A 16,695-nucleotide genomic window follows, 5' to 3' on the forward strand; every position below is an offset into this window, starting at 1 on the left:
CCAGCGCGTCTCGCCCACCGGTGGCCCCAATGACCAACTCCTTCCCCTCCCTCTGTCCCAGCACTTTCCACCACTTCAAATCAGCTGATTTGCGGTGCTCAGGATGCTCCAGGCGGGAGGGGGAGGAGCGGGGATGCAGTGCACTCGGGGGCGGCAGCGGGAACAGGTGGGGAGGAACATGGGGAAGGGGTGGAATGGGGGTGGGATGGATGGGGCAGGGTAGGGATGGGAAGAGGCAGGACGGGGGTAGAGCTGGGCCAGAAGAGGCAGGGCGGGGCTTGGGGAAAGGGGTAGAGTGGGGGCAGGGCCTGGGCAGAGGGGGGGGTCGAGCACCCACCAGCCAGAGGGGAAGTCGGCACCTTTGCATTCTACAAATACGTTAGAAGCAAGCGGGAGACCAAGGACAGGGTAGGCCCATTACTCAATTAGGCAGGAAAAACAATAACAGAACATGTGGAAAAGGCAGAGGTGCTTAACGACGTCTTTGTTTCCGTTTTCACCAGGAAGGTTAGTGGCCATTGGACGGCTAAAGCTCTGTCTCCACGTGCAGATGTAACGCGTTGGGAGTTACAGCGCCCCACAGAGGGCGCTGCAGGGAAAGCTCTGTCGTGTGTTCACACTGTCGGCTGCCCACGCATGGCGTGGTCACACTTGCTGTGGCATTTGGAGTGGTGCACTCTGGGCAGCTATCCCCCAGAGCACCTCTTCCCCTTCTGCCGCTGAGGCTTGTGGGAAGGTGGAGTGCGGTTGCGGGGCATCCTGGGTCCTGAAATTCGGCATTGCCGCCTCTCGATGATGCTGCTTGTCAGCGCCAAGCGATGTCATCGAGAGGCATCGCCACCAAAATGCCGCAGAAATTCGGCGGCATATCAGCAGATGCTTGACCGCCAGCCAGGATGCGGGCGCATTTAGATGCCCCCCGCGGGCGCCATGGGCCTCTGCCCTAGATAGTGAACACGGTACCTTGTTGCTGCCGACTCTGACAGGCAGAAGGGTTACACAGCTATGGATGCCGAGTTATCCTCTGGCTCTAGGCCCCCCTCCTCCTCAGTACCCTCGTCCCCGATTTCCTCCTCCTGGCTTGGTGCATTGTGGGCTGGCACAGCCCCCAAAGTGTCCAGCGTGGTCTTTGCAGCGCCATTGGCCACGCTCCTCTCCCCCTGCCTCCTGCTTCAGGAGTATGCGGGGCCTGGGCAGCGCGGGGCTGGCAGCAATACCTCGGGTCTCGCTATGCCCCACCCTGCCTTGCTGGCTCTGGGCATCGTTCGGGAGAAGAGGGGGAGGGGACTTGGGTGAAGGGGTGGAATGGGGGCAGGGTGGGCTCAGAGCAGGGGCAGGAAGAGGCAGGGGGGAAGGGGTGGAGTGGGGTCGGGCCTGGGGCGGAGGGAGGGGGCCCCGCACTCCCCTAGGGATGGCCCTGCCAGTGTGACATTGTGCTCCATGTGCTTTATGAAAATATGGTTATGAATTTGAATATGATGTAACTGGAATATGCTGTATGCAAAAGGTCTCTTGTAACATATCATTGAAAAAGTTATAATGTGCTCAGTTTGATTTTCCTGTTTGTATGCGTGTATCATTCTTGTAGCTGAAGTTAGAAGTATGAGGTATGAATTTGTATTACTGATGTAGTCACACCAGGTGAGGGCCGTCAATGGGGCATTAGGGACTGGATGGCTCCCAGTGACAGGAGAGTTGGCTGTAAATGGCCTTGTTTACCTTAAAGGCTTCCTGTGTGCGGGCGGGCGGGCCACCCTAGGCAGAATGGAGACTGGGGTCTTACACAGACATGTGACCACGTCATCCGATCCTGAAATCCATCTCGGAGCTGGTACTTTTCCAGAGGGGGCGGGGTGGGATTTCAAACAAAGGTTTCCCCACCTGAGGGAAATTCTAGGTAAGGAGTGGGAAGTAAACAATGAGGGTCTTCAGCTGGCTTAAGAGACAGCCCCCCCAACCTCTCCCTAACCCCCCCCCCCAGGAGATACCTGAAAGCATCTGGAAACAAAAGAACTGTAACCACAGGGGTGAGAGAGAACAGGCTGGACCCAGGTCAGAAAAGGCAACTGACCTGGGAAGGATTTTACCTGAAATAACATCTAGGGTGAGAAGTTCTCATTTGTAACCGATTTCCTAGTGTATTAAGCTTTGCCTTGTGTGTTTTGGTTTATTTTACTTTGTGATTTACTTTGTTCTGTCTGTTATTACTTAAAACCACTTAAATCCTACTTTTTATACTTAATAAAATCGCTTGTGTTTATTAATAAACCCAGTGTAAGAAATTGTTACAAAGAAATGAGGGGGGACAGTTTTGCATCTCTCTCTATCAGGGTTATAGAGGGTGAACAATGTATGAGTTTACCCCGTATAAGCTTTATACAGAGTAAAACAGATTTATTTGGGGTTCAGCTCCCAGAGAGGCTGAACACTGGGTGAGTCCCTGTTAAGTGAGAAGCCCCAGGGCTGGGTGAATCTCAGTGTCTGAGGAACTGCAGAGGAACGTGGCCCATTCTCTGAGTCTGGGCTGGAGCTGAACTGGATGGTCTGGCTCAGCAAGACAGAGGTGAGGGGCGCCCGTTCTGGCAGGAGGGTTGTTCTCAGTGGTACCCCAGAGCACCAAGTGACAGTCTCAACGGGGTCTCTGTGACCGAACCCATCACAGGGGATAGGGCTGGGGGAAGGGGTGGAATGGGGGCAGGTGAGGGCAGAGCAGGTGTGGGAAGAGGCAGGGCAGGGGTTTGGGGGAAAGGGTTGAGTGGGGGTTTGTCCCGGTCCCTGCACTCCCCTAGGGATGGCCCTGCCACTGTGCTAGGTGCTGTACCCCCGGTTTCCATATGAGAGCACATGGGGGCAGTGACTTCTCCAAAGTCATGGAGCCTGTCAGAGCCAGGGCTGGGAACCAAGCCCAGATGCCTTATGTCAGTGCTGGGTCCTGTCCACTAATGCACACGGCCTCCCCTTTCCGTCAGGGGAGACGCTCTGAGGAGCTGGGCCAGGCCGTTGGCTCTGATAGTGGTTAGATCTGTGCACATTCTCCGAGGCCGTTGTGCGGGGTGGGGAGGAAGGGGGTTCCAGATCTGGGCACCTGTCACTGAGAAGGCCCTGTCCCCAGTTCAGTGGTCCCAGCTGTGGCAGCAGGTTGGGTGCATGGAGAAAGAAGCGAGTACTGAGAATTGGGGCCCACTTCGTTTGTGGATCTGGTCCCTGCAATGAGGTTCAGTGGGAGCCAGGGCAGGGTGTGGGCATGGCAGGGTGATAGAGTCTCATCCCCGGTGTTAGGTAGAAGATGGGCTGCCACATGCTGCATCCTCTGAAGTTTTCTTATTGTATTTACTGGCTAGGGCCACCAGCATCGGGGCCTCCTTCCCCACCTCTGATCTGCATTCCCTGCACACCGTGGGCATCTGCTGGAGCCCCCCGCGCCCACAGGAGAGCGAGCAGCCGAACTCCTGGGCCAACACTCGGGGGCGCTACGCCTCAGGGCACTGTGCACAGTGAGGATTTTAACCCTCCAGAGAGTTACTGGGTAACAATAAAACCCAGGGCAATACAATGAATAACATCCAGGGCTCAGTTTTTCCCATCACTTTTTTTTTTTTTTTTTTTTTTTTGCTTCTCCACTCGGTGACTTTTCCAAAGGTGAGGCAGTGGTGATGTACCAAGGGCTATGTGGGAAGTCCGGGCCATTACACTAAGAACAGGGGATGGGGGTCCCCTGGTCCTGCATGCAGGCTAGGGGCTCTCTTACTCTAGCAAAGTGTTGGAGTCAGTCAGCAGCCAGTGCGGCAGAGGGGAAGGTGGGGTGAGTTGTGTGCCTCTCTACCTTAGGGAGCAGCCCGAGTTAACAGACCACGTTAGTGCAGAATGCAGCACCCTGCTTGGGTATGCGTGCAGGGTTCCTGCCTGCCGGTCCCAATTCAGGGCCAGGCAGTAAAAGCTCTTTTCTAGCTGTTAGAAAACCCAAAGCAAAGAGGTGACTTCTCTGAGCATTTCAGGTCACTTGGAAGTGTTTACACTACAGGCCATGAATCAGAAAGCTGCAGATCTCTTCAGACATCTGCTTCAAGGATCCTGACTGTAACCAACAAGGCACTGTCGATGTCTGACTCACAGCCCAGAGAAGCTGTCTGAGTGGTTTGTGAAGAATTAGAAAGGGGTGAGGAAAAATTCATGAAAATAAATATTTCCTTTAAGATTTCACAGCTCCAAAATGCTTCACTCATAAGTATTTAGCATTATTACCATACCTGGAGCAGTCAATTAATTAACAACACAGAAATTTTGTTTTTAGAAACTTTTTCTATCCATGGACACCCCACTATAGCCTGCAAGTGCACAGACTAAACAGCCTCAAATACAAACAGAGAAAGTTACACACGGGTGTGTCCTCTTTCTGAGACTCAGGGAAGCCATTGCAAAGGTCAGTCCCCCCACCCGTGGGATCTCTGTGCCCTGCCTTTGGCACCACAGTTCTTTGGTATCCCATCACATAGTTTCATATTCTAAACTCGCAGGTTCTGGAGAACGGCCCCCTGGCAGTGCCACCCGCCTCCAGAATTTGAGCTCTTGGCCTGGCCCCCTGTGGCACTGTCCAGGGGCCGTTAAAATCTGTACCTGGCTGGGGAAGAATTTCCCCCATTCCTCCAAATCGAGCTGGCCCGGGCTGTGCGTGGTGGGACTCTTCCCACTCTGAACAGAGCCCGCGCGGGGTCGGACTCACCCCTGCCTGGGACTTTGCTTTATTCACAACGTAACTCAAAATGATGAAACATGAACTGCAGCCCCAGCTTTTCCTAGGGCTCCCGGTGTGGTGCCAGCAGAGAATGGCGGCAGGGACAGGAGGTCCCGGGGTAGCTGAGAACAGGACATGCTCACAGATAGAGCTCAGAGAGGGGCAGGTCCCTGGTTGCCCCTGCTGCCTGGAAGGAAGGGCCTGGGCCCTCACAGGTCTGAGCACAGGAAGCACAGAGGAGCCAGGTCTAACCGAGGCAGACGTCCCGACCAGTACGGCCCCTGGAATTTCACTAGGGGCCAGAGTGAGAGAGGTATGTCGGTGCCTGCCCAGGCCCACAGACACCTAGTGGGGTTCGCAGATGCACCTGAGCTAAGGGCTATTGAAACCAATGGGAGTTAGGTACCTAACTGTGTAAGGACTTTTGAAACTCCCATGAGGTACCTATTTGCATCTCTAGGGTCCTAAATGCCTCTGAGAATCTGGCCTTCCAGCCCACCCTGCTTATCTAGAGATGGGATTATAGACACCCGAGCGCAAACACCCCCAAAAATCCCACCCAGAAATCCTCCTGTGAGATTCCACTCAGAGACCCGTCACAGGCCGACATTCCCAACACAGGGATTCATGTCACTTCACTTGTGCATTGGAAGTGGGGTCTGGACCAGAGGAGGGAGCTCCTGAGCCTCAGCTCAAGGGCTGGGACTTTCTGATTCTGCCTCTAGAAGGTGTCTGGCAAGAGCTGATGGCTTTGGTAGCTTGGAATGCAGGAGCATCCCAATGAATATGTGATTGGCTCCAGTACGGCCTGGAAAATCCCCGCCACCCCTGGCTGTGCGAGCCCTGGGCACCACTGCTGCGCTGACCGACGTACACCTGCTTCTGGCCCGACAGTGCTGAGTCCCTGAGTCAGCAACAAGATCTGCCCGAGGCGCCAAATGAGCGACGGGGATTAACCCACTCTGTCCAGAGACACTCAGCATCAGCATCAATAAACAGCAAAGGAGGCTGGAGGCTGAACAGCAAGAAAACGCGCTGCCACCCCAGAGAAAGCTGCACACGCTGCGGCCCTCAGCGTGGTCCATCTGGAGGAGAATGGAGGTTCTGGTCCGCGGGTAATTCTAAATATTCGTTAAAACGTTTGTCAGGGTTGCACTGGAAATGAAACTGCTCAGAATTTCTGGTAAATTGAAGACGATTTATCTGAGATCGAACAAAATGTTTTGTTCCGTTTCTGGGCATTTTAACGGCCTGTATTAGAATGTGAAGGAAAAGGGCTCCGTTAAAAACATATGGCCAGAGGCAGAGGAGCCCAACCTCCTCCTTTATATCCCCTGGCCCAGTGGTGAGAGCACTCAGCTGGGACGTGGGAAGCACGGGTTCAAATCCCTCCCCTGTCTGATTTAGATCAGAGCGTGCACCTTGGGCGTCCCCCCCCCCCCCCCGGGGGAGTGCTGTGGTGTTTAACACTCACTCCCAGCTCGTCTACACAGCTGCGGCTGGGAGGGGTCAGTCCCTGCTCAGGTAGATCTAACAGCAGTGTGGCCGTGGCGGCTTGGGCTGACCGTCTGCTGGTGGGACGGGAACTGGACAGCTAACCCCTGAGCTGCTGTCTGTGCACCACAGCCCGTCTGCTGCCTTCAGTCAGCTAGCTCGAGCCAAGGTAGCTCCTGAGTGTCTGCCTGTGTTGGGAACCACACCGCCCAGCTGCTGGGTAGCTGCCCTGGGAACCAGGGAGTCTGGCAGAGCACTGACTGGTCAGCATGGCCTGGCTCGAGCCTCTGCGCCCTGTAACCACCAGCTCCACCTGGCTAATCCAGAGCCTCTCAGGGGTGCATTTCCCCCCTCTTCCTGCCCCAGACAAATGTACCCATGAAAACAGTCAACACTAACAGAACCCCGAATTCCAGCCAGAACCCTGGGACATTCTGGTTATTTTATGTTTTATTTCTCAGGACTTTTCTGTTATTTCATTTTATGCATGCAGGGGAATGGGGGGGCCTGGGATGGTGGCCGAGTGAGCCTGCCCCACGCTCACCCTGCAGGGGCAGCTCCTGTCTCGTGGGGCTGAGCCCTGCCCCCCACTCTGGCCGTTTTGAGAGAGCCCACTGGAGCTCCTGCGCACCGGGCTGCAATGCCACTCACCGACATGGAACCTGGATGCCCAGTGTAATGACCACGTCTCGGTCAGCTGGATGGAAAGAACGGAGGTGAGCCTAGGGGCAGTTCAAAAACATGTGGGGTTTTCAAGGGCCAACCAGGCTTCTGGTCTCTGAGCCCTGGGCGATGGAGTTTACATTGGTGGGCAGAGCAGGGCATTGTGGGTTAGTTGCTGAGGACAGTTAGGCCTCCCGCAGTGAAGCAGCGTCTACACTCACCCTGTGCAGACCGAAGAAGGTCATCACAGCTCTGTGCCATTCGGGGCGGTGGTTTTACGGCATCGCCAGGAGGGGTGCATGCATCGGCCCCAGACAGATTGCGGTTTAGCCGTCCAGGTTAAAGGGTGCACAGGGCTGCAGCGCCACTCTCAAATGTGGCCTGGCCACCCTCCTTCATCAGAGCGGAAGGACAGTTGGGCCCAGCCTGAGTGGCACTCAGACCCCATGTGCCAGGTCACAACCGCCAGAGTGGGGGGCAGGGCTCAGCCCCACGAGACAGGCGCTGCCACTGCAGGGTGAGCGTGGGGCCAGCTCGCTCTGCAGCCCTCAAGGCCTCTGTCCCCAAAAGGCAGGACCTGCAGCAGCACCGGCTAGCAGCCTACATCCAATCCCAGTGAGCCTCCTGGGGGCACACGGGGGTGGTCAGCCCAAGCTGCCGTGGCCACGCTGCTGCTTTTAGGGGCCAGCTCGACCAGAGCTAGTGTCTGTCCATCTACCTGAGCCAGGAATAACACCTGCCAGCTGCTGCTGTGTGATGGGCCGGGAGTGAGTGTTAAACACCACAGCAATGTCCAGGGGCAGGGGACGGCTAAGATCAACTCCCCCATCTAAATCGGGCAAAGGAGGGATTTCAGTCTGGGCCTCCCACATACCAGCTGAATGGAAATTCTCTCTGACTGGAGAGGAATGTTTTTCAATTTGCCAACAATTCGGAACCTTTTCATTTTCAGTCGGACCAATTTTTTTCCAAATATTTTGGAATTGCCAGAAGACCAAACCCTCCAGTCTCCATGTCTAGAGTCAGGGCCGGCTCCAGACCCCAGCGCACCAAGCGTGCGCTTGGGGCGGCATTTTGCTGGCAGGGCAGCAGGTGGCTCCGGTGGACCTCCCGCAGGCATGACTGCGGAGGGTTCGCTGGTCCCGCGGCTTGGGTGGACCTGCCGCAGGCATGCCAGCGGATGCTCCACCGGAGCCACGGGACCAGTGGAACCTCTGCAGGCACGTCTGCAAGAGGTCCCCCGAAGCCGCGGGACCGGCGACCGCCAGAGCGCGCCCAGCGGTGCGCCGCCTTGCTTGGGGCAGCGGGATTCCTAGAGCCGCCCCCGTCTAGAGTGTGCGCTTCAGAGAGCTGAGCTTGTGGTGGGCAGTTTGCTAGCTCCCCTCTCAGCTCACTCAGCAATCAGAGCTCTCGCAGTTGGTGATAATTGGTTAGAACTGAAGTGTCTAGGGTGGGTTTGGACTATTGCATGTTTGAAAGAAGGAGGGAAGATTCCTTCTCTGACTGAGGCTTTGGCTGTTTAGGTGAGGGGTGGCTCCCCCCACTCCTGTCTGCAGCAGGGCAGAGACGCCGAAGATAAAAGGTTGGGCAACCAGTCCCAGCAATCCTGTGAATTCGGTGGACGACGTGCTGAATTTCCCGGCATCCTGAGTCGACCGAGCTGTGAGGAATGGAGACGTTTCCATTTCTTAGCACTATTGTTTCAGGCTGTCTGCAGACTCAGGCAGGTGTCACTGCATCACTTACACTCAACTCATTTTCAGTGTTATCTCTGCAAGTACATGAGCTAGCAAGACAGGATGCATTGCTGAGCCTCTGGGACGTGCAGCACAGAACTAGCAGCACTGGGGTGGGATGGCAAATGTGCTTTACATAATTTGTGACACATGGTCAGAAAGGGTCACACAACTAGCAGGCTCATTGAGCCAGATTCAACCTTTAGAGACATATTAGTAGATAATGACTTTGGGTTTTGGGTGTTAATATCTAGATATTGTTAGAGGTTGACAATGTAACCAAATGGTTCCTGTCTCTCACTGTATTCTATTAATTCAGAGCTCAAAAGGAGACATTAACTTTTAGATGAACTGTTAAGGTAGTAATATCATTGTCTTCATTTCTCTTTGGAATATGTAATAAGCTATCTCTAAATGGCAGGATATGGGTAATTGCCTTATGCTAATCCATGTAACTAATTACTAGTAGTGCTTAGGACATTGGAGATCTGTTGCATCACAGGCGTATATGAACAAAGCTCTTCAGTCAGTTTGATTGGCAGCAAAGTCATTTATTTCTCTCCAGCATACATCTTTATAATCTTGAAGCAGGCAAGCAAGCAGTTGCTAATTGGTTAACAAAATTAACACAGGCGCAGCTGTCACCCCATAGGGTAATTATCATCCTAACACCTGTTTGACTTATCATCCTATTTACAATTAGCTGGCCGCTCAAGGCCAGCCCTTTACACACAGTTCCCAGCGTAATCGGCTCGTCCCAGAAGCCTAAACAATCTCAGCATTTCACATTCCATTCCCAACACCTCCCCCCTCTACCCAAAATCAAAAAGGAGGGAAAGAAAAAAGGGATAAAAACATTAGCAAAACATTTCCAACTTATAACAGCATAACACCACAATTTATCACAAGCCAAAATTAAAACTTTATAAACCCAACCTATATAACCATGCAATTCTTAACATAACCCCAACAACACCAAACAAAAACAAAGCACAACAAATAAATGGTGTAAATTCTACAGGATTCCCCCCTTCTCTATAGCACACCAACTTGTGGCAAACTTCTATTACCAAATCATCCCTCAGATGTCAGGCGATCAAACTGACACTGAGGGAGGGGGGGTCCTAGAAAAAACACAACATAAACCATATAAAATGCAAAAGACAATTCTGGCCAGAAACAAACAAACAAACAAACAAACAAACATAAGACACAGAACATAAATTTAACTCTATAAATAAATGCATGGTACATGAAATGCTATGCAGCTAACACCAATTTTCTTAATATCTAAAAAACAAAACAAAACTACCCCTACTGGGCAAGCAATCATTACATACAATATACAAATACCCTTAGTACCATCAGGCAAAAAAAAATTACATAATCAATTAAATCATTTACAGTAATACAATTGCATCCTAACTTACTTCTAAATTCAAAGCTATTCACAGCTTAAGGGTTCTTACTATTAACTTCTACCTTTAAACTCCCAAAAAAATCACCACTTATATACCCTTAGCCTAATACAATTACAATTACATAGCACAATATACAAGCTTCAACTAATGCAACAAAATTATTTATAACCAAACAATTGCAAACTAATTTCTTTGCCTAAATTTATTTACAAACATTTCAAAAACACCAAAAACTTTTCTCTTTAGCATCTTTACAAAATTCAACTGCTATTCCCTCCAGCAACCACAGAGTTAACTTTGTACTCTGCCTAACATTACTTGCTAGTAGTTAATTACCTTTTCTATCAACTACACCCTCAAGGTTATCAACCAGTTTTCCAAGCTTGTTGTCTGTTGCCCGCCGCCTGGGCCCGATCCTTTTTCCTCTTCAAGTTCTCTATCTATCGCGTGCCTGCCTGGGCCCGATCCATATTTCCTCTTGCTAAACCGTTTCTTTATGGACACCAACTTATCCCACTATCAATTTAGCTAGGAGGGTGTACTTCTTAACTAGCCCCTACTGTGAACAACTATCTGTACTTTCCCACCGTGGGGGCTACATCAAATATCAAACAATCATACAACTGCCAATAATCAGTACATAATACAGAATTTACAAAAATCTAAAAAGGCTAACAAAAGCACTTTACATAAAGGTATTTTGGGTCACATAAATTCAAAGCCATTCTCCCAAATTACCTAGATTTATGCCTACAACTCCCCTCTTTAAGAATACTCAACAAACCTTTAGGCCGAGTTTTCTCAAACTTTAGAAACAAAAAACAAATAGGCTCTAAAAAACAGGGGTTAGTAATGGGGGGGGGGGGTAATATCATTTACAATCCAATTAGGAAGGGCAATACATTCTAAAAAAAAATTCCACAACACAGGGCGCAGCCTGTAAAATAAACCCCAAAATCCAATCAATACCACATTTTTTAGCAGGAGTCCCAAATTTTTTCCTGCCAGTGTGCAATTCTTTGCTTCTTTACCAGGGTCAGTTCTCAATGCCCTTTTAGTGAGGAATTTCTAGACACTGGCAATATTAATGATGTGAGTGTTTTTTCTTCTGTTCCACCACCATCGTGGTTCAAGTTCTACGGGGGAAATTATCAGGACATCATCCTATACATTCAGGCAAAGCAAAAATTATCTCAATCAATTAAATCATTCAGGGAGGATCAAACAAAAAGGATCCTGGCACAGCTAACAAGCAGTTGTCCTCCAGGGGCTCAGGGTGTGTACATCTTATTGCTTTCTCAGTCATTCCATCCACCATTGCAGCAGTCATCTCTAATACTGACACTGTTGCAGTTTCTTCAGTCCTACTGTTTGCAGCCTCAAATCCCGAATGAGCAGTGGTAATATCTTGGACTAGTTCAGGAAATAGTTTTCCAGGCACTGCTTCTAAAGGCTTTAAAGTTTCAGCTGAGGTTTCCATAGATGTTACAGTTTCTGCAATGATTTGTTCTTCAATTGCCGCAGCTGTAACAGGCACAAATGTTTTTTGAGCCCCAGAGCTTTCAATACTAAAAATGGGTGAGCCAGTATCTGCCAGCTGCACAACTAAATTCTCTTGCTCCTCTTCGTCTCCCTTTCCACACACAGGCAGTTCTTGAGGACACATGTCGCTCTGTAGAGGGGCCCCATTTACAACTGCCCCTGGGCATTCTGATACTAGGTTAGATGGCGCATCTCCTACATCATTCTGCATGGGGGCCTCAGCTGCAACCGCTTCAGTGGGCGCTGATTCCAAGGTAAACACAGTATCTTCTACCTCTGTCGTCCCAGGTGCCTCAGTTACCCCACTCTGCATTGCATCCCCAATAAAAGCTTCCTGAGTGATCTGCCGCCCGTCGGATCCCTGAAGCCGAGCAGTTCGGGTGGGCTTGCGCAAAGTGATGTCCATAGCAAAGGCAGGTTGGGGAGGGCCAGTGGATCCAAACCCTCGAGACCCGCGGTCAATCGGGGTCGATCGGGGCACACATCCCTCGAAAGGTATTAACTGAGCAAGACGTGTACCAGCAGTTATAGTCACAGGGGGACAAAGGGCGCGTACCATCATCCCAATATTCCCCGTATGGTCGGCATCAATAAGGCCAGGCAAAACAAAAATACCTTGTTTCGATGTTGACGAACGGCCAATCAAAAGGGCACTCAATCCAAATCCTAATGGGCCATCGGTGTTGGAAGGAAGAACTTGAACCTCGTCAGTCTGTAAAACTACATCTGTCGCTGTGGCCAAATCCACTCCGGCACTGCCACGGGTTGCTCCGGTGAGGTGTTCCAGGCAGCCGGGTTGGCGGGTGGAGGCACTTGTGTCGTCGCGCTCCTCCGAGGGGCGCTCCGTGATCCGTTTCCCGGCAGCGGTGTTCCATCCTTCTTGTAACGCGCCCAACAGTCGGCGGCGCGATGTCCAAACTTATCACATCGTGTGCAAGCGCCAGTTGCAGCTTCAGGTAACACATCAGAGGCCCGCTGTCCATTTTGCACAGGGCAGTCCCGCCGGAAATGTCTGGGTTTTCCACAACCGAAACAGGGGCCGGCTGGCCGGGTCGGTCTTCTAGCCCCCCGCTATCGCCCAAGCAGGGGTTGTAACGCCACGGCCAGTGCAGAGGCCTGTGCCTTAGCATGAATTGCTGCCTTATCCGTCTCCTCAAGCATAGCGGCCCTACCACATGCCTCAATCATTTCCATCAGGGTCGCAGTCTTGGGCAAGGTGGCTAATATACGGCGGCAAGTGGGATTTGCATTCTGGGTTGCAAGATCAAGTCCAACTGCAGTTCTGGCCTCTGGCGTCAGATTAGGAGATCTATCAATAGCCTCTCGAAGGCGATCCAAAAAGGTGGAATACGGTTCTGATGGGCCTTGTGTAATTTTAGCATAGGGAGGGGTCGGCTTCCCCATCTGGGGCACCGCTTTAAAGGCAGCCAAGGCTAGTTCCTGTGATTGCTGCAGGATCCGGGGTTCAAGGCGAGCTTGCAAATGCGGGTCAACAAAGCGACCGGCTCCCAAAAACATATCAGCAGTGGCCACGCGCCGAGGATCATCATCCGGTAAATCCAAATTGCGGACAAGAGCCAAGTCAACTCTCTTAGCCCAATCATCTTTCCACAACAGTTTCTGTGTAGGTGTAAGAAGCATGTCAGCTAGCTTAATCGCATCGTACGGACACATTGCTTGGCCAGCAAATACCTGTTCTATGATAGACTGTACATACGGATTATCTAGTCCATAAGCCATAATCGATTTCTGCGCCTCACGGATCAACTTCCAATCCAAAGGGGCCCACCGTCTATGATTAGGGTGTTGAGGGTCTGGCGTAATCACCGGAAAGGCCTCAGGTGTTAGACCTTCAAGGATGGCTTCTCTTAAAACCCCATGCCAGCGCTGTACCGGATCCGGAGGGTCCCCAGTTGGAGGGTCCCCGGGGCCAGGCGGGGCGGGGGGGCGAGTCGAATGAAAGCACTTGTGAAGATGCGATCGCGATGATCCAGGTGGAAAACCTTCCAATTGGTCCAACTTGTCACATATATGCTGCAGCTGTCGACCCTGGCGCTCCATCTCCTTATAGAAGGCGTCAGACTGAGTAAACGTAGTCAAATCGGGATATGGGTTCGATGGCACATGTTCCACCCGAGCCTCCTCTGTCCCCCCGCAATCGTGGCACCCCCAGGCCCCGTGGACACGGCATGGCTTTGGAGGGGGTGCATACGGCAAGGCTGTCTCCATAGGCTCGGGCGTATCGGGGGGTAACGGGACCGTAGCAGGATCAATCATGTCGGGGCCGATAGCCACATTGGAGGGTAGTGGGGCTGTAGAAGGGGCAACATCATCCATGGGGAAGGGGTCGGAAGCCAAAGGTATCACCGTGTCCTCACCACCGAAAAACTCTCTGGCTCCAACCGGCAACACAGAAGGCATTCCGGGCGTTGGGCGGCAAAGCTCAGAAAGGGCCGCCTGCACTCCTGCCTCGGCCGCGAGAGTTTCTACTATCTCCTTCGCCTTATTCCATACTGGACTCAGGGAGAAGGCCTCCTTATCGCCCTGAGCCACCGACTTCCAAAGCTCGGAGCCTAGCCGCTCCCAAACAGTTTTATCAAAAATTGTACTTGGTTGAACAGAAAGTCCCCTTCTCCGTCCCCACTGCAGTAGACGGGATAACGTATCAGAGGGGAGCTTCTCTCCCTGCCGCTCCGCGATGCGCATCAAATATTCATGCACCGTCCTTTCTTCCGCTGATGCAGCGGTTCCCATGTTAGCTGCTCACCTCTGGGCTGGGGTGTGCCTCCCTTTTCAGACGCCCTGCGGCTTGCCACTCGACACTGAGCTCAGGTGCGCCCCTCTTTTCGGACGCCCTGCGGCTCCTAGCCGCTCGACACTGAACTCAGGTGCGCCCTTCTCTTCGGACGCCCTGCGGCCGCCGCTCGACACTGAACTCAGGTGCGCCCTTCTCTTCGGACGCCCTGCGGCCGCCGCTCGACACTGAGCTCAGGTGCGCCCCTCTTTTCGGACGCCCTGCGGCTCCTAGCTGCTCGACACTGAGCTCAGGTGCGCCTCCTTTTCTTCTTTTCAGTTCAGGCCACCAACACTATCCTCATTCGATACGAATCACGTCGGGGTCACCATTTGTTGCATCACAGGCGTATATGAACAAAGCTCTTCAGTCAGTTTGATTGGCAGCAAAGTCATTTATTTCTCTCCAGCATACATCTTTATACTCTTGAAGCAGGCAAGAAAGCAGTTGCTAATTGGTTAACAAAATTAACACAGCCGCAGCTGTAACCCCATAGGGTAATTATCATCCTAACACCTGTTTGACTTATCATCCTATTTACAATTAGCTGGCCGCTCAAGGCCAGCCCTTTACACACAGTTCCCAGCGTAATCGGCTCGTCCCAGAAGCCTAAACAATCTCAGCATTTCACATTCCATTCCCAACAGAGGTCTACTTCAAAGCCCTTCACCTACTGTTCAGAGGCTGCCAGAGAACGATAAAAGGAATTCTTGAGCCCTGATCCTGTTATCTCAGATCTGCTTAAGCTTCATCAGGGGAAGTTTGAGTCGCAAGACTGAGGTACCCAGCTCCAGTCTGATATTGGACATTGGACTAGAACCTATGGAACTTGTTCTGAAAGAACTTTTTGCAACTCTAAAGCTCATTGTCTCTACAATGAAGCTGACCTAAGAACTCTATTCATATCTCTATGTATAATGATCTTTTAATCTGTACTCTCACTTTTCTTTTTTTCATAAATTGTAGTTTAGTTAATAAGAATTGGCTGTAAGCATGTATTTGGGAAAGATCTGAAATATTCATTGACCCAGTGGGTAATGCGTGTGATCCTTTGGGTTGGTAGAACTTTTTGGGATTGTCTGCCTGATTTTTTGGAGTTTGCACTGATCAAGCAATCTCAGTGTGGCCCCTTTGGGACCCTGGTCACACCACTTGTGTACCCTTGAGATTACAGGCTGTTTTGTGGGAAGAAGGTGAGAAAAACCTCCCCCTCCCCCAGTGTAATTTAAGGTAGCCAGGGGAGCTACCCTAAGTCACAGGAGTACAGTGTGTGGGCCAGGCCATGAGCTCAGATTCTGGATGCCGGTGGCACTGCCAGGGTGAATTTGCTGCCTGTGAAATCATGAGATTCCCCAGGTCTTGGCCTTCCTGCTTCTGTGCAGAACGTCCCTGCGAGTTTGGAATGTGAAACTGCTTGGTGGGTTACAAAACAGTTGTGGTGACTGAGGTACATCCAGTGTGTGGGGTGTGACCTTTGGAATGGCTTCCTTGAGTGTTGGAAAGAGGGCACACCTGAGTGTAACGCTTTCTGTATTTGTGTGTGTTTGCTCCCTGTGAACGTGGCCTGCATATGTGGGGCAGGGCTCCATAAACAGTTTTAAAAAACAAAATTTCTGTGTAGTTAATTGACTGAACGCTCCAGATAAATATGCTAAATACTTATTACTAAATCATTTTGAAGCTGTGGAGTTTTAGGGAAACATTTATCTGTGTGAAAATCTCACTGTGACGGGTTCCCTCGTCCGGGGCCCCTTGGGACTGTCACTTGATGTGCTGAGATACCCCTGAGGGTGAGCTGGAGCCGGTTCGCACCGGTTCGCTCGAACTGGTTGTTAAATTTAGAAGCGGTTTTAGAACCGCTTGTTAAGTGGCTTCCCTGCGAGGGAAGCTTTGATGGGCTCTGGCCGGGAAGGGTGTAATTCCTCCTCCCGGCCGCCGGGGGGCGCCATGCTGCACTGCAGGAGGCATGTGAGCTGCCTCCTGGCCCTGTTGCCGCTGCTCCTCGGACCCCCGGCCCTGGGGCTCCGGCTGCTGCCTGGGGGGTCCCCGGGGGGGGGGGCTGCCACCAGCCGCTCCCCGCATGCGCGTGCCTGCACCCCTCCCCCGCTCCCCCTTCCCCCGCTCCCCCTGCCCCTGCCCCCTGCTAGCCCCTGTCTGTATCACCTGCCCACAGCCAGCCCTGCCCCACGCCCCTGTCTGCAGCCAGCCCCATGGCCACCGGTGCCCTGCAGCTCCCAGGGCACTAACCCTGCACACCTGCTTCAATGGGGGGGGGCAGGGAGCAGCTGGGACCCACCCATGTGCGCACCCGAG

The sequence above is a fragment of the Mauremys reevesii genome, linkage group 17 (genome assembly GCF_016161935.1).
Source record: "Mauremys reevesii isolate NIE-2019 linkage group 17, ASM1616193v1, whole genome shotgun sequence".
In the NCBI taxonomy this organism is placed as follows: domain Eukaryota; kingdom Metazoa; phylum Chordata; order Testudines; family Geoemydidae; genus Mauremys; species Mauremys reevesii.